The sequence below is a fragment of the Miniopterus natalensis genome, chromosome 4, assembly GCF_054644295.1.
Source record: "Miniopterus natalensis isolate mMinNat1 chromosome 4, mMinNat1.hap1, whole genome shotgun sequence".
Taxonomy (NCBI): Eukaryota; Metazoa; Chordata; class Mammalia; order Chiroptera; family Miniopteridae; genus Miniopterus; species Miniopterus natalensis.
In genome coordinates this window covers 34720528-34747528 of record NC_142084.1, presented here as the reverse complement: position 1 = coordinate 34747528, position 27001 = coordinate 34720528, and the positions used below count along the sequence as shown (strand labels likewise).

Sequence of the window (27001 nt, the reverse complement as noted above, 5' to 3'; positions counted from 1 at the left end):
TGCTGTTCATGACTATTACTCATCTGTGATGTCATTATAAAGGGAATCACCTGAAACTATCCAACCTCAAGTGTCATAGAGACAGTAGTATTTTATTGTTAGGGGACTGAGGTAAGAGAAGCTTCTAGACCAGAGAAACAACACATATTATGACTATTTCATAGAATGAATTGATATAAACATGTTAAGTTCATGTCTTTTTTGCATTTTATATTTTTACTCTTACAGATAAGACACAAAGTTCAAATTGGAATGGGAAAGCAAGCCTGAATTATTCTGAGTGCATGCTTTTTTTTTAAAATGGATAGTTAGCATTTCTTTATGTTAAAAGGAAGTGCTCCTTCCTCTCTATGGTGTTGTTCAACTAATATTATCTAATTCTAGACACTAGGAATATTCAGAAGCTCTTAACACAAAGTGGGACTCTAAGGTCCTGGAGTAGAAGCATGAACAAAAATGGGTTTCTTTGGGGTCACACTTAAGGTCATTGGAATAAGTCCCGGATGTAAGTTTGACATGAGACTAGTTTAAATACAGCTTTTCATTGGGATAGATGTTGTTTTACAATAGATTAAATATATGTATGAAATTGTTGTGATAGACCTTTATGGGTTTGTGATTATGTAAACCTAGAAAAAATCTGGGTTCTGAAATGAGGGTGATTAAATTCTGTGTTCTGACCCTGCTGAAGTCTCCTCTGTGTGACGTGCCAGTGTGCTCCGAAGAGGAATGCTGTAATAGCATCGCAGATAGGACATAGCACCACAATTTCTCATTTGTTCCATTATGTCTCATTTTGCCTTGAACCAAACTAATTTGAGTCTTGATTAGCTCTGTCTCCTCTTCTGCTTAGGCAGTCCTACTTGACATAACAGTTAAATTGCATTTTTTGCAATCTTTCAACTTTGTACCCTCAAATTTGAATGATGTCGAATTCTTCCAGTCCTGGGTATCCACTGGCTCTTAAACTGCGAATAAAGACCACTTTATATAGAGCCACCATCAGCTGTTACAGCACTCGATAGCCCAACATGTATGTAGTTTTCAGGTATAATACTGTCAATCATACAGAAGTCTAATATTGACATATAATTAACAATGACCTTGGAAGGTGGATAAAATTTAATTTTTTTAAGAAGTGTGGCTTGAATGGCAGTATCACTCTTATTTTGGCTTCTCTGAAATATTTTCTTTCTCTGTTGACTCAATTTATGTACTTTAAACAAAGTGTATCTCAAGGCTGATTCCTTTTATAGCTTGGTATCTATAAACAATGGCCTATTTAGGAATGTTAAAGAATGCATTTGTCCCCTTACGGTTATATAAAGTGTAAACATAAAGGATTTTGGACATGTCAGGATTTATAGGTGTGAGACCTCTGTGATTGCACTGGGCCCCATTCTCATGCATGTTTGCATTGATATAATGCTCTGCGGTTCATCTTGAAATTCTTAAGAATTTTTTTGAACAATTTCACTTTTCACTGGGCTCAACAAATTATGTAGCCAGCCTGCTTTTGAAATTTGGCAAAGATAGTAAAATATCTAATCATAGGTGGTTTGGGATATTAATTAAGGAAATAACTCTCAGGGTAAAGGGAAAACTTTAATTCAATAAATATTTAAGTGAGTACTATTTGCCAGACTATGGTAGTCAAGCAAACAGACAGATTCTTGCATTGTGGAGCTTATGTCCCAGAGAGGAGAGACAGCTAATAAGCAAACAGACTAGTACATAATATGCCAGATGATAAGAACTGTGGAGGAAAATAAACTATTATAAGAGGAAGAAAGAGAGACAGACACAGCCCATCAGGAGAGATGGAATAGAATTGTAGCATCAGTTTCCATTTCTGCTTAAATTATCTCTGCCTTAAGACAAACTCACTCTCCTCTCCAACCCTTTAATGTGAAAGGAGATCATTAGTCTGTCATTTAGGGGAGAAAATGGAGTTGGTGGGAGGTTTTTCTTAGAAGTTGTTGAAATCAAATTTGTAGTTGATTAAAATCTGTCTCTGGCTCAGAACAAATTCTTTACTCTGGCAAATGGTGGAGGTGAGGGTGTTTATGACCAAAGTATTACCCTATTTCTGCCAATAAATGGTTCTATCCTGAGAGAAGCATAATCAGAGAGGCGATGGGTCTTGGGATTTGTAACAGGAACATGAAGCCTTTGCAAATATATTTGAAAATTTGTAAGAGCATGTGAGTGTCACATATCCAAGATGATCAATTTTCAATCCATTTGTCATTAAAAAAAGTAAGTACCAGAAAATTAACCTTTTGGTATTACATATCCTATGATTCAAATGTTATGTCTCTTAAGAGTATGTTATTTTTACCTGCACAGATGCAATATGCATGTGCTAATTTAATGTACAAAATATACAGTCTGGTCATGATGAAAGAACACAGTTGTCAACACTTTATTCATGGTACCTTCTAATTATAGCATCTTTACTAGAATGAACTGAAGTCCTTCATGTATAAGCTGTGTGGAATTTCATACTTGCTCGCAATTTACGCAAATCATATATTCCTGTCATGCTTTAAGAACTCATCATGTAGACTCAGGAAACTGAAATAACTTTGATAAATTTATATAGTAAGTCATTAGGTCAGCTGATGAATATGTGGCTCTTCAAAAGATTGAGCTGTTTTATTTACATTAAAACCTTCTGCCTGTCCAGTCTTAGCACCCTTAAAGTTTATAGATGGAATTACATTTAATAGAGGTGTATATCACCAATCACTGGCTGAACCGTGTAAAGTTAGAAATTTGTTGGTGTTCTCTCTCCAGCAGGCCAGCCTTCCGCCACCCCTTTCCCATGTGGCTTCTCTATGGAGCATGCCCTATTCCCCTACGCATGTTTTCTTTGTCTCTTTTTCCTAACCTCCAAAGATCCTTCTTTTTGTCTCTCTAACTTGTTTCCTGAGTCCATTTCTTCTACAGCTGAGTTCTTCTATCTCGTTGACTTTTTAAATAAACTTTCTCTTATAGTTTGAAAAAAAAGTGTTCATATTAGCAGCTGTGTCATCAAAAGTAGTTATCATTACTTAAATAGTAACTGTCTTCATCAAACACTATTGCTTTTGGCTGAACATTCTGCCACTGCGATAGTGTATTAAACAGATACAATCACCTCATTTCTGCATTTAATTTTCTGTATTCTTCCTTGGTCATATTCCATTTCCTGTTTTGCATTGTATTAAAAAAGGTAATTTTTATTTTCAAGCTCTACTACTCCTTAAACTTTTGAACATCTTTTCAATAGGATTTGAAGCAAAGTACATCAATTTGCATTTTTATTTATTCTGGATAAGTTATGCTCCTGTTAGCCAAGTAGTTTCTAAGATGTACTTTTCCTACCATCTGTTCCAATAACTGAGGGCGAAATTTTTGATGGCTAATGATGAACGTGTATTAGGAGCTCTTTAAGATATTCCGTCACTTTGATGAGCTCAGTGGTGCTGGCATAATCATCTAGCTATTGAAATTTAATTTTAAAATCTAAGAGTGATAGTGGCAGAATCTGCAAAAGCTGGAAGAAATATTTTGGGTTTGAATTGAATTGCACACGTCATTCCAAATTATCTCACCGTCTATTTATTTTAATTTCCTTTGATACCATTTATAGAATGTAATAGACTAAACTTTGGACTATTTTCTTAGAAAGGTGGGTAGTATTAATGCGTTTGTAGTTCATGAATCATTTGCAGAGTGTCTGAGTAAGTTCTGTAAGTCTGTGGCACTTTATGTGGGAGAAATAACACATGTTGCATATGGTGTTACATTGCAGACTTCAAGCATCTCAACCACCTAAACTAATGAAAATGTTGGGTGGGTTTATAACCATTATAAATGTAGAATACTTCCTGTTAAAAAGCAAAAACATCTAGTTAAAAAATGCATATTACAAATAAGGTTTCAGGTTTATTAGTAACAGATTTAAAGCTAGAAACATGACAACTAAAATAATGTTAACATTTTTCCTTTGTTTTACTTTGTGCATCTAAAATTTTAAAACTGCATTGACAAACAATAAGCTGGGTGAGGAAAAGAATAAAAATATTTTCAACATACAGAAAATATAATTTTTCTTGTCCATAACTTAGGCATAAATAATGTGTATTCTTCATTTATATTTGAATAAACAGGTGGGAACAGTGATCCAGGGTTGCAAGTCAAGGGTAAACCAGTCTTCCCATTGCTCTTATTGGGAAAGTGACTCACCTAGACTAAGGAGACCCAAGTCTGCTGTCTGGGACTCTGAAAAAATATGATTGTAGCTTTTCATCAAACATAGGAACTTTAGAATATCGTTATGATAAGTTGTGTACCTGTTCTCAGACTGTTTTACACTGAAAAGCTTACCAGCCTGCCTTAAAAAAAACGCAAATAAATCACAAAAACAACAGCAAAAGCTCTCAGGGTCAAAGTGTCCAGAACAGAGTAACTTATGAGCCCAAGCGTTTCTGTGTAGTCTTATACCAAGTGCCAACTCAATCCCAACCCCCGTGTTGGGGGTAGGGGTATAATAGTAACACCACAGACATGCCTTCCCTCATCCCCATCATACTCATCAAACAGAGTGGAGACCCATATTCCTGACAGAGAGAACATATTTATAAATGAGAAAAATATGACACCAAGAGACTGAAATGAATTAAGTCATAGTTATTGGATTATAGAGGGTAAAAGAGACTAGTTTAAGAGGTGAGGTTGGAGAGGGAAGAAGAAACCAGATCATGATAGCAGTAAGTCAGGTTTAAGAGGACGGAATTTCTCCTGAAAGGAAATGCAAGCCATCAAAAAGTTGCAAACAGAGAAGTGCCATAATCAGGTTCATGGCTACCATGTTAGGCTACTGGGTAGACAGCAATATTATTCACTGGCAAAGGGATTGCTGCAGAGGATACAGGTTTGGGAGATGATGAGTTTAGATGTTCAGATATTGAGTATGATGTGTCTGGAAGACACTCAAGCATATATGTCCAATAGGCAGTTCAATATCTTTAGCAAACAGGAGAGTGGTATGATGGTCTGAGATAGCATTGTAGGTTTTCACAAGGGAAAAGAGTTATCAAAAGAAACATGCTGCTAATAGGTTACTTATATGCAAATAAAAAATATATAGCTTCAGTGATTTTAGAGTAAACAAGTAAAATAAGATTTTAGATTCCAGATTCGCAGGAATTGTGGGTGTAGAAAAACTAATAGCAATCACTTAAGGAAAAATAAAAGGGAGACAATGCTTTTAATAGATTATTTCAAGAAATTTAACTTTGTCATGGAAAAGAGAAAGAGACAGCTGTATGATGATTGGGTTAATGGAGGGTTTCTTTAAGAGAAAAAAGTTATTATAATTCAATAATGATTGAAAACAGCCAGGAGCAAGGGGATCCCTGATTTCCTTTCTCTTCTTTTTTGTCTAAATGCAACAATCTTGAGGATGCCTGTAAGGACTGGATAGGTTTTGTGTACATACGTGTTAAAAAAACACAATTGAGATTTTGCTCTAATCCTGCTTTGGTCTGGGAATAAAAGAGAGCCCCTGATCAGATGCAAAAGGCATTTTTCCAAAGAAAAGTGAAGAAGGATCCTAATCTCAGGATACCTTGGGGAGAGATAGAAGGGAACTAACTGTGCTTTGAAATTAATGGCAGGACAACCTGACCTCTGGCAACCTTTTACTTCTGACTTTCCAGCGCACTCCTCATGCACTGTTTATGTTGTCTCTGGTATCTCCTTCTCTGCTAGAGCAGTGTATTCAAGTCATCCCATTAGTCCTTATAAATTCTGCCTCTGTTTCTCCAGAAAGGAAAGACTGTGGATCCCAGAAATGTTTCTCCTGCCAAGAGAGGGCAGAAAGAGAAAATGAAAGGAAGGCAGTTAGGGAAGAGATGTCTTTCTGTTATTCTAAGTCAGAAATTGGAATTTGTAAGTCTCATGACTATATCCACCCCACCCCACCCCCGCCAAAAAAAACAACAAAAAACCCTCTAGATAGGAAAATATAAAAATTTTAAGTTTGAAGCAAATTAATATAAAGAGTAACTGTCTTTTTATTCCAAGAAGAATCAAAAAGTCTCTTAGTTCATTCTTTTCCCAAGGAAAGTTATTGGGTTTCTAATTTATTTAAATAAGTGGTGGCATAAGTAGTTAAACACATGTAACCAGTCGTTGGTTCAAAGCATCAAGACTTGTGTAACAACACCAAAAAGCCTCAGTCTATAACCTATTAAAAATGCTTTGGAAATGTAAATTAAAGATGACAACATGAAACAGTTCTATTGATGCAACTCCTTTTGATTATAAAACTATGCAAGACCATGCAAAATTTAAGAACTTTACGAAAGATAGTAAACATTTTCTAAGGAATGGAACTTTGAGTTAGTTTATGTCCTCATAGGGGTTGACAAGTTTTTTATTACAAAGAAGCAGATAGTAAATAGTTTAGGCTTTGTAGTTCATTGGGCTCTGTTGTAACTACTCAATTCTGTCATGGTAGCTTGGAAGCAAACATACATAAAATAATGGGGTGGATGTGTTCAAATAAAACTTTATTTACAAGACATGGTGAATTAAGACTGGATTTGACCCAAGGGCCATAGGTTGCAACTCCTATACGACATGTAAAAAATATATAGATGATGAATATTCTACCTGAATAAAAGTTATATATAGTAATATTTTACATGTGTATTTGTCAGCATCATTTTTCTTTTGGGAACTCCAGCCATCATACAATTATTGTGAGACAGATGATAAAAGAGATTTAATAAGCACATTTTCCTTCTGAAAGGGGTTTTCCATTTTGTTTGAAGAAAGCAAGGGAAAATAATTAGATACTGTTTTTCTGGTTTTCTAATTGCATTTAAACAAGTTTTCAATTATATTAGAAACTAGCTGAGAGTCTTCTCATGATCACAGACTTTTAGAAATCTGATTATTCAGTCAATTATTCAAGAAAAAATGATTAAATACTTTTGTGCGCTAATAACCATGGTAGGGGATTCATATCAAATGCTCATAGACAAACTCTTCTCGTGATATAAGACCTATGATAATGTGATCTATAGGATGTTATGGGAACTCTAAAGAAGAAATTTATGAGACTACTTAGAAAGCATAATGTCTTAATTGTCAGAACAAAGTGTTTTAAATCAGTGTGCTAATGTCTTTATTATTTTTCTGTCAATTGCTATAACTACTGTTGGCCATAGTACCAGGAAGTCCAGTTAATTTTTCTTTTACTTTTCCGAGTGTGGCAAAAACTTAGTGTAAAATGTCCAGTTTTCACATCTAATCTAAAGGATTATAGTAGTAGGATCAGCTTACTCTATTGCTTCTACCTGTGAATATATTGCTTCATAGTTTAACTATTTGGAAATGAATGATGCTGGTCCTTTATTTTATGATAATCTCTTGTCTACCTAGCTGTACGTCCCACTGTGTTCTTCCAGAGGGGATATTTTCACTCTTATAGCTTAGGTCAGAAAAGTATGCCAAATACTTGGGTTCCAGAAGACATAGCTCTTCGTACTTGGATACTGCAGTCCACTAATGCAGAAACCTTCCAGAGGAACAGGTTTAAGAGAGGTTCTTCAGTTTACCACCTCATAGGCCCAGAACCATTGAACTTTCCTACCTCCGCCCAAGTATCCATGTCTAAGTATTTGGCAGCTTTTTCTTTTAGACTTTCATAAAACAAATGGTCTGATTATATTGCATTTCCCCTAAATTTGTCATTCTTAAGTAAGCTACCTATTCATTTTTCCAAGTTTTCTGTTTTTTTCCTCTTTTTAAAAACAGTTCCTCAATGAAGTGGCACCTTTTTTGCTGAAGACAAGGTGATCAAATATATATAAATCCACACATGCACAAGTAATTTTAGGGTGCCATTTAATCTTATGAATATTTGATATTCATTAGACAAAATATGCCTTAAATGTGTGACCTGTGTCTTACTGCCTTCATGATTAGAGTCCAGAAATGCTCCCTTCAAATCAGAAAGCCCACTTTTTGCTGTGGCCCAACACAGGTACTTGCAACCTCTGAAGTCATAGCCCTCATAACAAGAAAGGGAACAAGTAGACTTCTAACTACTGGTGCTCAAATGCTTAATTTATTAATATGCTACAGTGGCTATTTGCAACAGAGTTATGGCTAAAATACAGGAGTCAAAGTCCAAGGCCCAATGTTGAAGTTTAATATTAAGACATGTTTGTGTGCAGAGAGGCTCCTGCTCCCGCTCCCTGTACTTACCTCCCAGCCCAACAGTGTCCAAGCAGGGTCTAATGCTAGAGATATGTTCTGCAATTAATGTTACACTTTATCTCTTACCATCTCTTTCTCAAAGGCAAACGTACAATTTGGAGGTTTTAAAGAGAGATGCGCTTTAGTTTAGAGGCCTAATGATCTTTGACATATGTCAATGAGATCAATAATGGGAATTGTATCTTAGGAAACCAAAAAAGTAAACGCTCAATAAATGTGTTCTAGTTCTACCAGTTTTGGAGATGGTGATCTAAGGTACATGGTGCAAAGGGCAACATCTTTCACTGTCTTTCCATATTAGAAAACTACAGCACAGGCTCCCTGTAGGTGATGCTACAAACTATAGGACTGTCTCTAACGCTAGACCCAAACCCCCAAATTTGGATGATCTAGCTCAGGGCAGGTCTCTTAACGAACCAAGGCACTTCTCAAGGGAACTGTGAATTCATTCTCTCCATTGATTCTGTACTGTTCTTCTTAGAATTAATCCTACTTCCTCTTGAAATCTCCAAGTAGAGTTAATGATTAGACTTTATGTAGGGGTGGTCCCTAAATGACATAAATGAATTACCCAGAGTATTGATAGAGCCAATGCAATGGTTAACAGTGTATAATTAGGTAATTATGCACTAACTCGTACATTTCCTCTGTCTACAAGACATAGACATCCTACATGAGGACATACAGTTTGTCCTTCAATGTAGGATACCCAATTCCAGCAAGCTTTCAAATGAGTCTCTTTAAAAACAGCTTAAATGAGTAAGGATCCAGTTTGCACACTTAACACTTCTTTCCCCAAATGAAAGGAGTAATTCCCGGCAAGTCGAAACTGAAGGAAGCAGAAGGAAGAAACAATGCAGTCAGCAGAGAAATGCAGTATGAATTCACATAGGGAAATCTAAAACATGCTGTGACACTACTTAATTAAATCTTAGTTTAATGTATTCATCATCAACCGTATATTGAGTATCGCGCGTTTGGCACTGTTCTACAGACTGCAGATAATGGTGATAAATATTTCATCCTTGCCTTGGAAAAGCTTGCAGCCAAGAAAGGGAGAAAACTTCAGACGAGACTGTGATATTCGCAGAGTAAACACAGGAAGTAACGAGTACAGGGGGAAAAACGCCCTCATTCTCCCAGGAAAAGTTTCTGGAAGATGGAAGACCCTGGCCCCTCACCAATTAGATAGAACACGCCTCCTTTATTACAATGAGAGAGGAAAATGTGGAAAGAATGGCCAGACTTTTTGTAAAAGTCTCTTGAAAGAAATGGGAAACCAAGAAAATAGATGTTCTTTTTTTTTTAAACATGTGGCCTAAGATGATCAGATCAGAGTAGACTAAAATCTTTTGTCTTCTGGTGGATGGACAGGATGGCTTGTATCATTTTTTGTGTGGGGGAAAAAAAAAAGTGCCCACAGAAACTGGGGAAACCTCAGTGTACCACGGGGAAAGCTAGCCTGAAGCCAAAGTTAACATTGAAATGGGGACAATGGAATAGAGCCCCAACAGATGCTATTGCCTGAGTTCTGCTTTAAACATTTCAATCTTATCAGTCAATGCATTCACTTTAGTAAGACAATTTAGCTTTTTTTTTCTTTCTTTCTGTTAAACCTGGGAGTGAGACAATGCTTTTCACCTGCTATTCAGATGGATAGCAACAAATGTCCTTAAAGGTGTTTTGAAGTCCTTAAAGATTTTTATGTCAAAATGTATGTGTAGCAGATGATGTGTTTTATTATATATGTTTAATAAGCCCTGGATATGTGATCGCATGGTAGTGTCCTCAGGAAACATACACAGCAAGACCTACTAATTTATTTCACTTCTCATATCATTGTGTTCCCTTTTCCTCACATGGAAATGTTGCTTATATTGGTCACTGGCAGAAGCAGTGTGTCTAACTAGATGGGCCAGAAATCTAATCTGGTGTGACAAATGAAAGAGACACCTAATTGGCTATGTAATTCTAGGGTGGAACTGTTACCAATTTTAAGCAATGGATGTTCTCAGAAAAATATTATACACAGCTCCAGTGATTACAATTACTATGGGGAACCATTGGATGTTTCTCTAATCTTCTAGTGGGTTATAAAAATTAATGGAAACTTTTGGTAACTGGTATTTTACTCACATATGATGACGATCTGAGTTTAGCTTCTTTGATTCAAAACGGTCCTAACCATAAAGCTACGTTCATTTTATTGTGGAAAGTATCCATCTTTAAACATAACATGACCATCTCTTTTCATTTAAATATAAAAACCTTTAACTTTAAATCATGTCAGTCGCTTGCCTGAAATACCCACCAGTTAGGGACACTTTTTGACTTCAGCTTCTATTGTCCCTACTCACCTCACGGTCTAGTGAAACGTCCAAAAACCACCAGTATTGTTCTTTCAGTTTCTATTGCTCATACACTTTTGTATTCATGTTAATTTACCAGAAACCAAACCTTTTGAGATTTATGGGAAGCTGAAATTCCATAGCTGAAAGTTGAGAGAAACTAACTAGGCCATATTAGTATGTAACTAGAGTTACATACTAATCACTTCCTGGCTTGCGTCTTAGGAAACTGATGAAACTTAGCTCAGACTTGGAAATATTACCCTTAGCAAGAGATTGTGCTGTACTACTGTTTATTTCTGGTCTTGCATTCCTCCAGTGTATCACATGTACCCTTCCTAAAGCTTCTTAGAAATTGGCTCCTTTTCCACTTCACTTATTTTAGTAGCTTCTGTACGATTTGGCAGACAGAAAGACACAAATGAGACAGTTCTCGATATGCCCACGCTCACCATGTACTTACAATTAAACTATACTCTTTAGCATAGATGTGCATAAAACAACTTTTCAGCTTAATATTCTGGATAACTCTGAAGCTGCAACATTTAAAATAATAATAAGGCATATTAACACACATTCAGTTTTTTCCAGGCACTGTGGTAGTGCATCACATACATTAAATTCTAATCCTTTCAACAAACCCTGCACACTTGATATCCTTGTCTGCTTTTTAAAGGTGAGGCGTTTGAGATTCATGTAAGTTATTTGCTAAATGCCATGTACCTGGTAAGAGTTAGGGCCTGCTATTCAAATCAAGTTTTGTTTCTTTCTGCCACAAAATATATAATGGGCAAAAAATAGATATATCATGGGAAATACATTGTCTTGTTTCAGAGAGGAATGGTGGGGATATCAGTACTGGAAAGAAGGTAATATAGATAATTTGTATGTATATTATACTCTAAAACTGAGGTCCTTAGTTCAGGGTTGAAAGGCAAAGACACTACCCGCCAATTAGCCAAAATTTTTTTCTCCAAGCAATAGACTAGAACCACAGTATCTTTCATGTGAAAGATAGTTTCATTTTTTTCTTTTTTGATTTTTTAAACAAAACATTTTAGACATTAAAAAGCATTTTAACTGTCCAGTGATTATAAATATTATAATATTGGCTCTGCATAATAAAAAAATTCCAAATGGCTCAAGATTATCTCTGGCGACTCGTTTGAATATATTTAACTGGTAGATGTATTCTGGACAGGAATTTCGTTAGTGTGGCTATCAGAGGGCTTCAAAATAAAATTAGCTTACCATTATTATATAGCAGAGCTTTATCAGCCTTACAAGTTAAAGTAGACTTTTGTCACAGACAAAGGTTATTTTGACAAAGCCAAATTAAGGTCCAGGTAGGTCTTGATACACAGAAAGAATGCTCAATCCCTAGTGAATCTAGCGATAATTAACATCTGATTTAAAAAACCATTGGGAATGACTTGGAATGCTTTAATTGGTCCACCTTAGTTGCCTGCAGGCTTTTCTATTGTGGGGATGATTTAAATCTCTTCTAGCTTTCAGCTAAATCTCAGCATGTCTCAGATTTCTGAATTTACCTTTATCATTTGAGGCCCTAAGGAGAAAATGAATTGTAATTCGGCTTTCATCTTCATGGAGAAACATACATGTTTCTATAATAAAGGGAGAGCTGATTAAGAGGGCAGGATTCCATCACAAAGTAAGTAGGAATGGATCGTTAGTTGTGCACTAACGCACATGACCTACTCCTTTCCTGTCAAACATTATATAAATACATATTTTTAACTTAAAAGAGTGATGAAGAATTAGATCACAAAACCACTGGGGAGGCAATTGAGATATACAGAACTAGTGTAAAGCCATACATGTACCGGGGCCTATCAGTAATTGTTACTCCTATGGTAAAATGAGACATGAAATTACTGAATGTTAACTGTATCACTTACATATTTTTATTGTTGCCTTCTTTGAATGAAACCCATGGGAGGGTGGTTATGAAAAATAATGATAGCCATTAAGAGTGCAGATCTAATTGAAGGCATTATCAAATGTGGTAACACATACAGCTGGACCACCATGGAAATAGAAATAAATACGCAGATGGTTGAAACCAGTCTGCCCGTCAATGAACCATTAAGGCACATTATCCCAGCTGTCAAAAATTTTTCTATTTATATTGCGTAATCATCTTTGCTAAGTGGTAGATATGCAATTAATCTGTTTATATTTAAGACTATATTTTTATAAGTTTAGAAAGGTGAAACTTTATTCTCTGGAAAGTTTTTGTATTTGTTTGGTGTCTCTTACTATATGTCATACTATCCTAATTTCAGACTAGTGTTATTTATGTCATAATAATATATAATATATTATTAACTCTATATGTTCATTCAGTAACATCTCCTTTATTTTAACATATATATGCATATACATTTTATGTAAATTTCTTTGACATAAACACTAAGTCATTATGAAGAAGATAGTTTTTAATTTGGTTTTGAGCTGTTTAGTTATAGGTAACAGGTTGAGAAAACTTAAAAATCTCTGTAGATGAAGAGAGAAAATGAGCAGCAACACATTTTCTTTACTTTTCTTTGTTCCTTTCACTATAAACACACACACACTTTAATAAAATAGCAGTTTCAATATTTCCATTATGCAGAGATAGTAATGTCAGAAAGTGTAGGAAGCGGGGTCCTGCTGTCATTGAGAGTGCTTGAATATCTACTTCTGAGTGAGTTGTCCGAGGGTTGCCAGTAAGCGTAAAGGAAAAGTCTTGTCAGTCTGGTACTTAATTGGATGCACTCCATTCTATTTGTAATCTCTGGGGGAAGATCCTCTCAAACAGTGGACCCATAACATTTATAATTAAGATACCACACTTCAAGCTTTGCTTTCATTTACACTGGGAAAATCATTCTTTTAAGATTCATATGAACAAATGGTTTTAGCATGAAAAATATGCAATAAAATCTTTGTAAGGTGAATACATACGAGGTTGTACTTTAGGAAAAGTTTTGTCTTAAGTTCCTCTCATTCCTTAGTAATCAGTTCCATTTTTATGTAGGAAGACATTATGCTATCTTTTATCATGTTCATGAGAATGGTGAAGTATAGTGATATTCCACCAAAATGTTATTTTGATACTAGTCAGAATCGAATCTGTGATGTGAAATGCAAGAATATATTTTTAGGTTACCCCAAAACCTAGGTTCAGCTTCAAATGTCTGTGAAACCCAAAAGTGAACAGCATTGTAAACCAGAAAGAAAAAAAAAAAAAGTTGTATATAGATGTCAAAAGCATAAAGACACTTCTGCCAGCAAAATACAGGTAAAAACAGCCAAATGGAAGGGAAAATGTGACACAGGACCCACCTGCCACAAATCACTTGAACATCCATAATGGAACTCGTAGTTTGAAAGGGTAGGGACTAGATTGCCCCAGCAGCCTTTCCAGCGATGGTTCTCTGAAGCTGTGAGGCGACACTGAACAGAGTTGTGGAGGGACGGGTGGATTACCCAGGGCCTCAGCTCACCGCCTGGTGTAAGGGCAGGCACAGTGACTGTGAACGGGCCCTGCAGTTCCAGGTAGTGCATCTGTGCCGGGCGGTGAACAGGTGGCTCCAGTCGGAGTCCAGCTGCTTCCACAACAAACAAGGAAAACCACCCATCCTCTCTCTCCTTTCTTCTCTCAACTTCCTGCCTGTTGTCAAATCTCTCTAACAACCAAATAGGCTACAGAAAATTAAATGTTCTCCTTCTCGGTGACTTGAAAGAAGAGATGCGGGTTTCCCGCAATCTCTGGCAGAACCTGCCTCAATTTAAAATAGGAACGTTAGCCGGCCGGGTGTGGCTCAGTGGTTGAGCATCAGCTTAGAATCCAGGAGATCACAGTTCAGTTCTGGATCAGGGCCCATGCCTGGGTTGTGGGCTCGATCCCCAATCTGGGGCGTGCAGGAGGCAGCTGATCAATGATGACTTTCATCATTGATGTTTCTATCTCTCTCCCTCTCTTCATCCTTCCTCTCTCTGAAATCAAAGATATATTTAAAAAATAAAATAATAAAATAAAATATGAATGTTAATTTCTTTTCCTGTTAAACATGGGACAAAGAAAAAATTATCTTACACAAGAAAAAATGTTGCAATTCAAAAGAAAGTGCACAATATGAAGAAACAGACATGTCTTCCTCAACAAAGAATTGTAATGAGTCAAGAAAACAGAAAATCCATAATTTTTTGTATTTGTAATTTACTAAACAATATTACTTCCAAAACACTACATGCCAGGTGCTTTTCAAAGGGTGTTTCAGATAGTAACATTTAACCACTATAATAAGTTATAATCCCCTTTTCACAAATTTCATTCTTAATAGAAAACCAAGAGTATGTTTTATAGATGAAGATAGAGGTGGCAGACACAAAGAAGAACTTGAGATGAGAAAGGGATCTTGGTCCCTGGGGTAACATGGAGACACAGTAGGAGCTCAGCAAATATTTGTTGTCTTGAATTTTGTTGAATGTAAAAGAGAATTTATAATTTAAAAAAATGTAAGCAGTATATCATACTTGGTCATTCAGACAAAAAAAAAAATCACCAAAATAATAAAGACACTTTAAGTTTCCATACAGTTAAAAATAAATGATAGAGGTAAAAATGAAAATAAGAGAAGTAAACATGGATGAAATATTAAGATTTTTAAATAGTAGTATAAATAGAATCCAAGGATGAAAAGTAGATGATAAATACTGAAGAAATAAGAAAAAAGTTGAATATATATTTCTTTTTAAACATAAGCATTTGCCATGTTTACATTGATAATGGTGATGAGGATGATAACTGGTATTAATAATTGATTTACAAAGGGCTTTGTGTTTATAAACTCATTTAATTTTCACAAGTTATTAACCCTGGTAAACCCTTTTAAGGGAGTCCCGTTATTATCAGAATTTTGCAGAGGCAGAAATTGAAGTCTAGGATGAAAGCTAAAGCCTGGATTCAAACCCACAGAGCATTTCCCTGATCCCTTCACTCCAGTCACTTTTGTACCAGATTCTCCTGATGAAAAGAGACCTAAATCTCAGTCAGGGTACTGTGCTTCAAGAGTAAAACAAACATTTATTCATGCAGAAATATAAAAAACAAACACTACCAAAACAAACAACAACAAAAAACAAAAAACACCACGTCGGTGCCTAGTGAGACAGGCCATGAGAATTATCAAAGTCAAAATAGGTGCCAAAGACAGTGAATTCATTTCTGTAGCATTTTGAGTAAAACAGATTGTGGTCAATTTATTATATTTGGCTATAGAAAAATCTAAAAGAACGTATATCTTTCAAATAAAGAGTAATTAAAGACATATTTGCACTCAGTAGTGAGATAAATCAAAATAAGTTATTCATATGGAATATGGAATCTTTTTTTAAAAAACTAGTAGAAAAAATATAAAAACTATTAATTTATAAATTACAGTGTATAAATCAATATTATTAAACATGTCACATTATTAATCATTTATTCAATAATATTTACAGAGAGACAACTATGTGCTAGAGAGTCAACGAACAAAACATATATTCTTACTCTTATTTGTAACGTACTTATAGTGTGGATGGTGGAGTCACAATAAAAAAACAGGTTGTGATGAATGCCATGAAGTCAAATAAAGCAGAGTAAGGGCACAGAGTGAGGGCAATAGGGAAAGGCCTCTGCGGTACGGTGACCCTTGCGTGGTGGGAAGTGAGGGAGTTGGGTCTTGAGGCTGTCTGGAGGGTGGTCATCCCAGTAGGAAAGGAGAGCAAGTCCTAAGGCCTAGGGTTGAAGAGTGCTTTCAAGGAAGCGAGTGGAGGAAGTGAGATATGTTAAAAGGTCAGAGAAAGAACCAGATATTCAGGCCAGGGGTTTGCAAACGATAAACCTGTGGGTCTAATTCTGCCCACTACATTTTTTTTTTTTTTTTTGGTAACAAAAATTTTATTGGGACACAGACACACCCATCCATTTATTCATATTGTTTATGGCTGCTTTTACCCTTAAACAGCAGAGCTGAATAGCTGCATATTGTGCTTTTTGCCCACAAAGCTGAAAATTTTTACTTGTTGACCTTGAATAGAAAAGTTGACTGAAACCTGGCTCATATATTGTTAAGTTTTGGATTTTAATATTAGTGAGAAGTCAATAGAGGGCTTCTGAGCAGAAAAGTGGTATCTGACTTACAGAAGAAACATTGATTCTATTTAGCAAATAGACTTTACTGAGGCATGAGCACAAGAAAGGAGTACTTAGTAAGTTGTTTTCATAATCTGAGCCGTAATTATTTATGACTTAGAGTTGAGTGATTGCAGTGGAGTACGTGAGAGGTGTCTGGAGTCCATATATATTTTGAAGAAAGCATTGAAAGAATTTGATGACCTATTTGATGTGGGGTGAGAGAAAGAGGAGACGAGAGGAAATAGAAGAGTTTCCCCTGTATAACTGGTAGAATAAAATCTCCATTTTCTTAGGTAAAGAAGAAATAAAATAATTAGATTGTAAAATAAGAGGTCCAAAATATTCTATATCTGAGTTTAAAAATAGGTAAGATTAAAAGTAACAAATAGCAAAATACTGTTTAATTCTTGACAATGACAAGTAGAGAAATAGGTTAGTTATATTTTTTGCACTTATATATTACTACAGTGCCCAAAGTACAAAGTAAATAATCTTTGAGCCCATAATTATATCAGTGTTTACGAAATAAATAAATGAGAGATGAGAAAAATCTTCCTTCCAGAAAAATTGCAAATAATTTATGTTAAGTCCTGTCTAGGAGGTGGAGATTAACTCCCGCCCACAGCCCTTTGAATGTGGCTTCCAGAGAATCTAGTAGAGGAAGTGGAGAGACAGGTAACATTTTTCAAGTGGAAAACCCTGGAAACACTACCTCGAAGTGACCGGGGTTAACAGTATCAATGATGAGTCAGGTGATCGCACGTACTGGTGATAGGAGGTGATAAGAAGAGCACTTCACCTCTGTGGATTCTTCCCCAAACCACCTCTCAGCTAAGACCATGAGAAAAATATCAGACAAACCCAAATTGAGGAACATTTTACAAAATGCCTGATCAGTACTTTTCAAAATCTCAAGGTCACGATAAATAGGAAAATGCTATGATTAACTGTCATAAACCAGAGGCAACCATAGAAATGTCACAGCTAAATGCAGTGTGGTATCCTGGATAAGATCTTGGAAACAGGAGCAGAACTTCAGTGGAAAAACTAATGAAATACAAATAAAAGCTGAAGCGGGGTTAATAGTAATGCACCAATTTGGTTCCTTTTTTTAAATTTTTTTCTTTTTATTGATTTCAGACAGAGGAAGGGAGAGGGACAGAGAGAGAAAAACATCAATGATCAGCTGCCTCCTGCACCCCACCCCCAGGGATGGAGCCTGCAGCCCGGGCATGTGCCCTGACTGGGAATTGAACCGCGATCCCCTGGATCCTAGGTCCATGCTCAGCCACTGAGCCACACTGGCTGGGCCCGATTTGGTTTCTTAACTGGGAAAAGTATGACTTGGTAAAGTAATATGCTAACAACAGGGGAAACTGAATGAGGAGGAATATCAGAATTTTCTATCTTGCCACATTTTTCTAAATCTAAAATTATTCTAAAATAAAAAGGTTATTAAAAAGGTTATTTAAAAGGTATAGGCTAAAAAAATCACTAGTAAAAATATCTTAGACTATTTTCAGTTTCCTAGCAGAATAGAAATACTATTCACAGGGAAGAAGAAAAAATACAAAGAACTACAAACTAAATGCAGTAAACAAGTTGGTGGATAAAAGCATCATAATTTAAATATGATTAAAATTAATATATGTATTTCTCCACAAAGGAGTAGAGCTTGCAAAGAAAATATTTCTTAATGGGAAATTGGCTATGTCATAGTACATATCAATGTACAAAAAGACGAGGGAACAAACTTTCTGGATCCTGAAATGATATCTGATAAATTGAATATTTTCTTGGAATATTGGTGGCATGACATGAGACTAAGCCTAGAGTAAAATGATTTTCTTAAATACTGTAATGAACATCTCTCTTAAAATTACATAATTTACTATATCATTATCATTGAAGATTCTAAGCAATATAAAAAATTAAAACATTGTTAAAAAACACTAAATTAAAACTTAAGAAAATAATTTAAAAATTAATATTTATCTTTTCAAAAAGTAAGAAAGATCATTCTAAGAAAAAATCTAAAGAGAAAAATTATAAAGAATATCTGTGATATAATTGACCTTAGGTTCAAAAAGAATTATGTTAAAAGCAAAAATAAATTAATATTATTAAATTAGAAAAAGATACGTGACCATACATCTCACTCAAAACTTTACCACCTGTAATTGAAAAAAAGAAATTCCAACAGGTAAGAAAAAAGCAAATGATCCAATATAAAATGGAGAAAATAAATGCACAGTAAATTCATTTAAGTATTATATAAAAGCACTTCACATATTTAAATAGTTAAGCTTACAGTTGCAAAATTGAGTGCAAATAATAAAATTTCTAGTTCAAACAAAAAAGTTGAACTACATAGTAAAGTATTAACTAAGATTATGGAAATAAAAAATAATAATATTCAGTGTTGGTAAAACTTCTGTGAGCAACAAGTCAAGATAATTCCTAGTCAGAATGTAAAAATATAATTATCTATACTTAAATTATAGTACCCACTGGGCTCCAGGGAAGGCAAAAGGTAAAGCATACTTAACACACTGTGTCACAGATCTAGTTTGCTAAAATTTATTTTTAAATTCTGCTTCTGGCCATTGGAGAAATCAAACTCAGGCTTACAAGAGATAAACTAGAAATATACAAGCTAAGAGAATTAATAAAAATATTGTGACTACTAGAAATTAATGGCAGTTTCCTATATCATGAGAATAAATGTGTTTCTTATGAGGTAATTTTTAAATTTTGAAAATGGTATTTCTATGAAAAAATACTATTTTTATGTGTTTTTCTTTGATGTGTTCCAGTGTTAAATGGTGTACAAATTATCACAGCTTTCACATTAAAGGTGATAAGCAAGGGGAAATGGGTTGATTCGCTGCTATCCTAAACAAGAAAAAATACACGATTATGAAATTTTGAATGAGATAAAAGGCATAGGTGACACTTTGTGTTCTAAACATAAAGAGATACCTTGAGAAAATGATCTTATTTCTCTTGTGCTATGTGTAAACCAAGGGAGAAATGAGGTATTCCAAGGAAATGAATTGGGTTATTGTATTAGGGAGGGATTCTGGAAAGGGAAGTGAAAGAAGTGTGAAATCCTGTATTCAGATATCTGTTTGCGCCAATGGTGAAGAATGAGAGAAGACATGCAGGGATTTTGATTCCAAGCTGACTGGGATGTGGTTCAAATAAACCCAGCAGTTGGGATTAATATGCAATAAATGGCTAAAAATCTAAATGGGCTGGCCTGTGACATTTACTGGATTACTTTCCAGCTACTTAGCTGCTACAGCAGCCCTCACTGTGACCAAACACTGATCTAACTGCTGGGAATAGTGTGGTAAAGGAAACACACCCACTTTCTGCCCCCTGACGTTGCCAGTCCTGATGTGGACAGTTGACACCTTTGGAACAAGTCCCCTATTAAGTGCTTGCGAGGGTTTCCTGAGCTCTCTGATAATGAGATTACTGGCTCAGTCTCTGGTGCTAGCAAATAATGTTGCAAATTCTCCTACAGAGCATTTGCCATTCTCGATTAAGATTAATCTCTTGAGACGTTTGTCTGCACATTCTAGGTACTTCAGAACTCTGGGAGGCGGCTGAAAACGAGAATAAGCTCTTGAGCATATTCTAAATTCCTCGTGGAAATGGGTTAGCCTCCTGCCTGCATTCGGAATCATATTAGGGACCTAACGTTTCACAAAAGAATGTCAATTCAGCTGCCTGAGTGTGTGAAATGTAAAACATATGGATCGTTTTATCAACAACGCAAAATATTGGCATTTCATACACTCATTAAAAGTGTCAATCATAAATTGACTGTGATGCCAAAAACTTGCTTGAGACATCTGATATTTGAGAGATAGGATCTGAAAGTCATATGAAGCATCCGTTCCTCTAGTCAGTCAATCAAGAAATTGAAGCTCAGGTTTTTATTTCGTTTTCCAAATTTCATGACTTGAAGGAACATAGAATTTGCTCTCTCCCTTTCACTGTTATACCCGTGCTTTCAGAGAATAAAATTTGATGGTTTAATGGTTCTGTTCATCTGTTCGTAAATATTTATAGATTTATTGCTAACCATTAAGCCAGGTATAAATATGAAGGACATATGAGATAATAAACTTGCTTTTTTTCATAAATCATAGAAGTGTTGTAACCAAGAGACTTGGCTCTGTACTCAAACTAACATTAAGTTTAAATCCCTCCTTTCTTACTAATAAGCTATATCCTCTTATGCAGTTTTATTGATTTTTACCTTAATCTTGAATATTTTCTTTTTTAGCTAGCTTTGTGTTTATTTTACATTTAAAAATATTTTTCCTGATGGTGGAACCTAGTTATTGATTTATGACCTTTCCTTGTATCTAATGTAAGCACATTTTCCTACTTAGTACTCTTAACTGAATTCCATATACTTTGATATGTTGTATTTATAAAATGTATTTTGATACTTTCCCTTGGACCCATGGGTTCATTAGAGGTGTGTTGTTCATTGTCATGTGCTTGGAGATTTTCTCTTGTCTTTCAGTTACTGATTTCTAGTGTGATCACTTTATAGTCAGAGAACGTAGTCTGCAGTTATTTAAGTTTTCTGAGATTTGTTTTATGGCCCATGATATATGGTCTATATTGGTGAACATCTTGTTGAAAAAATGTGTATTCTGCTGGTGTTGGCTGTACTAGTCTATATGTCATTTATATTCTGGTGGTTGCTTCTGAAATTTGTCTTTGTGCTTACTGATTTTCTCTTTGGTAGTTCTATCAGTTGCCAAGAGGGAAATGTTGGAGTCCCTACTTATAATTGTGAATATGTCTATTTCTTTTTTCAGGTCTATTGGCTTTTCCTGGATGTATTTTTAGGCTCTGTCATTTGGTGCATACACAATTTAATAGTGCTATGTCTTTATGATTGATCCTTTTATCGTTATAAAATATATTTTAATGAGAATTACATTGACTTGTATACATTTTATGGATTCCTAGGGATGTAATCTACATAAATTAATAATTAAATCCGGGCATCTCAAACCCCAGTGTAGTACTAAGATGAGTTCTTTTAACCTTAGCCAAAGTAACCCGAAATACATTTTATAGTGGGGCATAATAAGACACCAGAAAGAGAATCTTAGCCCTTGTTCAAAGAATTTTATACAGTAAATATGTACCTTGTCCTTTCATTTATAAATACAATAAGTGTTGGGCGTGTGTGTGTTGGTGTGTGTGTATAGATATATTGTGCAGTTATGACTAAGAAAGAGCTACTTAATATGCACATAGAAATTAATAGATAGGTATACTTGAAGTGTGATTGTGATATTAACTAACAGTTCCTTCTATCTATCAGTAAATCCCTTGGGCATAAATAGCAAGAAATAAGCTAGAAATAAAACAGCTCTGCTTATGATCTAAGCCTCTCATCATCCTGCCCCCCCCCCCCAGTTTTATAGAGATATAATTGAAATACAGCACTCTACAAGTTTAAGGTGTACAACTTAATGATTTGACTTACATATATAGTGAAATGATTACCATAATAATTTAGTTAACATCTATTGTCTCATATAGATATAAAAAAAGAAAAAAATGTTTTTTCCTTGCGATGAGAATTCTTAGAATGTACCGTCTTAACAACTTTCATGTATACCATACTGAACCTCTGTCTTTATATTTTTATGTTGATATTGAATAATCAGCTAATAATTTTTTGTTGTCAGTTATTATTATAAGATGTACTTCCAGCCTTATACTTTTTCTTTTTTTTTATTAATTGATGCAAAAAAGAAAATAAATAACTTTAAAAAACAGTATGAGTAAATAGTAGAGACTAAGCATCTTGATTCTAGGTTTAATTTTTTAATGGCATGTGTCATAGTGATAGATAAAGTTTTGTTACATTTTATAAGATAAAACTGTTTGATATAAGAAAAAAGTAATGCTTCTTTCAAAAACCATGTATTCATTTTGGACTGTCATCACTTTTAGGTGGAATCTTTTACAAATTCTGTTGTTTTGTTAGTTTTTATTTCAGTTTTAAAAACAAAGTTGTCTAATTTATTCTGCAGATTTCCGAGTACATCCCTGCAAAGCTGAGAATGCAGGTGACTTGTACTGATGACTGTGGTGATCACATAGAAGTGAAAAACACTTAGGCCCCAGGGCCACTTAGTTTATCTGATCCAGGGACAAATAAGTGACTGGGTGGTGTAGACTCAGATCAGGATCAGACCAACACTTCCTGTACATACCTAACCAGAAATTGAGTGTGTGTGTATGTGCATGTGCTACCATCCCCATAACTTAAAAGCTTTTCTAAAGTAGTGAGACGTTTGCTATAACAATCCTGCCCTCCTCCAGTCTCTTCCCTCCAGGGACTATATGGCCTCTTGTGAGTTCTAGAAAATCTTTTGTATGGAGTGACTTGAAACCATGCTACTCTATATTTGACTTTTTGTTTGTTAGCCAGTAAATAGTCTATATAGTTGAGATGCTCAGTAAATACTTGGTAGCTATGATAGTTGAAATTTTACATCTATACTTATCTTTTTATACCTATATCTATATCAGGCTTGGAGCTGGAGGTTTGTGTGGCAACGACTGAAAGATAAAGCCACTTCTTATTTTCAGAATATTTTTGTATACAGGGCTGAATGAATTTCAAGAACACTGGCTTAGTTCAAAACCCCTTGGACCATAGAAGCTGAAAGATAAAACTAACCTGTGTCTAATACTTTTTTTAGAGTTTATAATACCATATTAAAAGTCATTGGCAATTAGAATAACACATAAAATGACAATATGATTTGTAGCTTCCTGTAATACCAGCTGCCACCAACAGTCACGGAAAATCAGCAGTAGGGGAGTGAATAGCAGATCTTGGGGTGTTAACTCAGGGTCAGAAAGTAAATCTCAGATTTCCTTTGAACACCATTGTTGAGTCAGTGCATTTTGTTCACTGGTTGACAGGTTCTGTATGACCCGTGAGGGGAACGAGGTTGTATTAACTATCGTTAATAAGGAACGACCCCCAGACTAAGTGACTTAAGACAATAGGCATGGGCCCTTTCACAGTTTCTGTGGAAGGAGTGCTGGTGCTGGATCTGGGCCTCTGCCCCAAGGTGACCCAGAAGGCTGCCGTCGAGGGGCGGCCTGGGGCTTCCCTCTCTTCTCAAGCTCGTGTGTGTGGCTGCTGACAGGGTGCAGTTCCCCCCAGCTTGGCTGAAGATTGGCCTTGTCGTGACGGCCCCTCTCTAGCTCAGGTGAAACTGTGGCTGCTGAGAGAGCTCCCAAGGCTGAGGTCGCCTCTTTTCATAGCCTCATCGTGGAAAAGCTGTCCCATCACTTTGCTTTATTACGCTCAAGGGCATAATCAAAAGGAGGCAGGAACCGCTGAGGGGCCTGTTAGCTGCTGCCCAGCACTGTTGGAAATGCTGAGGTGACCAAATTATTTTCCTTGCAAACCCATTGGATTCTTTTCTCTCACATTTGTGATTAAGGAAAATACACGTAAATGAACAGAATAGACACGCCCTTTAGATAATCTTGTTTTGTCAATGGGAGTGGCTATGAGGTAAGGTGAGAAACTCACCATATGAAAGAATGGTAAATTTAAATGCTACAAATGCACACAGTCTCACTTTCAAAAGAGACATTTTAATGAAATGTCTTTTAAAATAGCAACAGAGTCCACTAGCATTTAAGACTGTATTTTAAATTTAACAAAAGACAACCAAACTTTGAAGTTCAGATTTTTTCATAATTTTGATAGCATTGATTTTTCTAATATTGGGGTAATAGATATCCAATTAGGATGTTTTGGCTTTGTACCAAAATGTTGAACAAAGTCAACATTAGACCAAAAAATATAAAATGGCTCTATATAAAATGATAGGGGATTATTTCCTTGGTAAAGAGCCACATTTACACAATTCAGAATATCAAGGGGATGTTTTGACTCCTTTTTGTTTTTGTTTTGTTGTTGCCGAGTGTTAGTTCTTAGATAAAACGTAACATTTCCCCCGTGAAAGAGCCACTTTTTAGTGTAGTTAATTAGAATGCCAATTTATTATCAATAATTTGCTTACAGTGTGCACTAGGATGGAACATGACTAAAATTACAAATATCAGCTGGTTGTGATACATGCTCTCTTTCTATGACTTCAGATTTTAGAATCCACTATTATATTGTATTGATTTTTTGGTAAAATCTTTTATTGTTGTTGTATGCAATGTTGAATCATTGAATCTTTCCCTGCTGTGGAATTAGATGTGTAACCATTATTTCATAATGAATATGCTGCCTAACAATGGACTCCTTTATAAACACAACAATAACATTTTGAATTTCATCATTATGAAAGATTGGAAATGTACAATTTAATTCCCAGGGTTTTAGCGTTAATGCGATACCAGCTAAAATATTTACATTTTCAGTGCCAGTTTAATTAAGCATATTCATTGTCTTGAATCAAAACATAATTTGCACTGGGTTTAAATATTTCAGCATTATGTTTGTACAGAATCTGAACACTGTTACAGAGGGTCCTTAGAGTTAATTTTAAACTCCAACAAATGAGTCATTTAAGCTAACCCAAGCTTCTTGGCGCTTCGCAACACAGCTTTACATCTCCTGGCAAATTGAATTCCAGCCAGGTGTCACTCTTTAGAATCCCCAAGGTTTATCTCTGCCCTTCCTGCTCTGACATATGCTTTTGACATACCCAGAAAATTGTGTGATAGAAACCTGTGGAGTGGTAATACCCTCGGCAGCAGGGGTCAGCTGTGAAGATCCGTTAATGAGGCCTCCCATAAACAAACCGCTCTGCACAGCCCTGGTGGCAGAGGAGACAGAAGGAGACATGATCTACTAGCACGTGTTGTGTGCAGTACACATTCTTCAGAGTGCTTTTCCAAAAAGTGAAAAGATGCTGTTGTTTTTCTCTGCATTTCCCATGAGAAAATTATTTGAGTTTATTTGGCTTTTTCCCCCTTCTCAATTTGAGAACTATTTAATATTTACTTTTATTGATATTTCACAATGGGTATGTCATCTTCTATCTGTCTTCATTAAAAATATATGCCACTCTTTGAAAACATGTACCCCAAATCAATTAATATTCATACAACTTGCAGAAAACTGTTCCTAGTAGACCCCGCAATGTAGGTTAACCTGGAGGGAGCATAGTGGAGACCAGGAAAGAGCGTAACTCCTTACAATAAGTAAAAGCTACCAAGTAAAAATGAGGTTGGTACGTTTTTCTTGAAGTGAAATCTGCTGAAAAACAGTACTGTGTCTCAAGGGAAGCGCTAAGTTCATATTATTCAAACTATTTTATAAAGAAATAAACAGAAGCAGGAGACTGGTACATGAAGCAGGAGAAATGGGCTATGACTAGATGACCTAGATAACCACCTAGTGGTTACCTGTTAACTTCCTTTGTGTAGACGTGATACTTCATGATTATATCTCATTTGCATATTTGTTGACATTTGATGTTTTGTGTATGTTATATGTATATATCCTCTGAATAGTTCTTTTATTAATATACAAAACATCGTCATTTTAGGATTAAGTTCAAGTCAAATCCAACAAGTGGGTAAGTAGAGAGTTCGCAAGGCATCGACCATGTTACATGCAATGTGTTTCAAACTACTTGACTCTGACATAATTTTTTTTAAGTTTGTTGGTTATAAGTAATACACATGTAGATTATTTAATAAAAACTCAGCATACCATAAGTGAAGAAATAATTCAAGTTATTACAGTTATTTTTAAAACTAATTAGGAAAACTATCTGTTTTGCCTTTTTAAAAATATGCTTAATATTATTGCAGTCTTATACAATTTGCTTATGTTTTTCCCACTGACCCAAAATATGAATAAATGAAATAGAATACAGTGAAATAAAATGAGAGATTAGTGCATAAATTGCCACATAATGAAATGCTGACTTGAGCAGAGCTATCAAGGACTGCACACGTTTCCTCCTTCCCACATTATAGGTCTCCTTGACTGCTTTAACCTGCCCTTCTGTTTCGTCTTAACTCAGCTTCAAGGACTCTGGATGAAAGAACCTTCATTTACAGACCTCCTGTCCCTTTCCCCATCCCAGTTACAAGAACAATGTGAGCCTGAGAGGTTGTATTAATTTGACAAGGTGGGGTGTGTGTG

At 35.4% G+C, this 27001-nt stretch overlaps 1 long non-coding RNA gene across 1 annotated transcript in view; it reads left to right on the top strand.

Annotated features, from left to right (window-relative positions):
• Positions 1-27001, top strand: part of LOC148093251 (uncharacterized) — a 284081-nt gene that overhangs the window by 84496 nt on the left and 172584 nt on the right. The window lies entirely within an intron of this gene.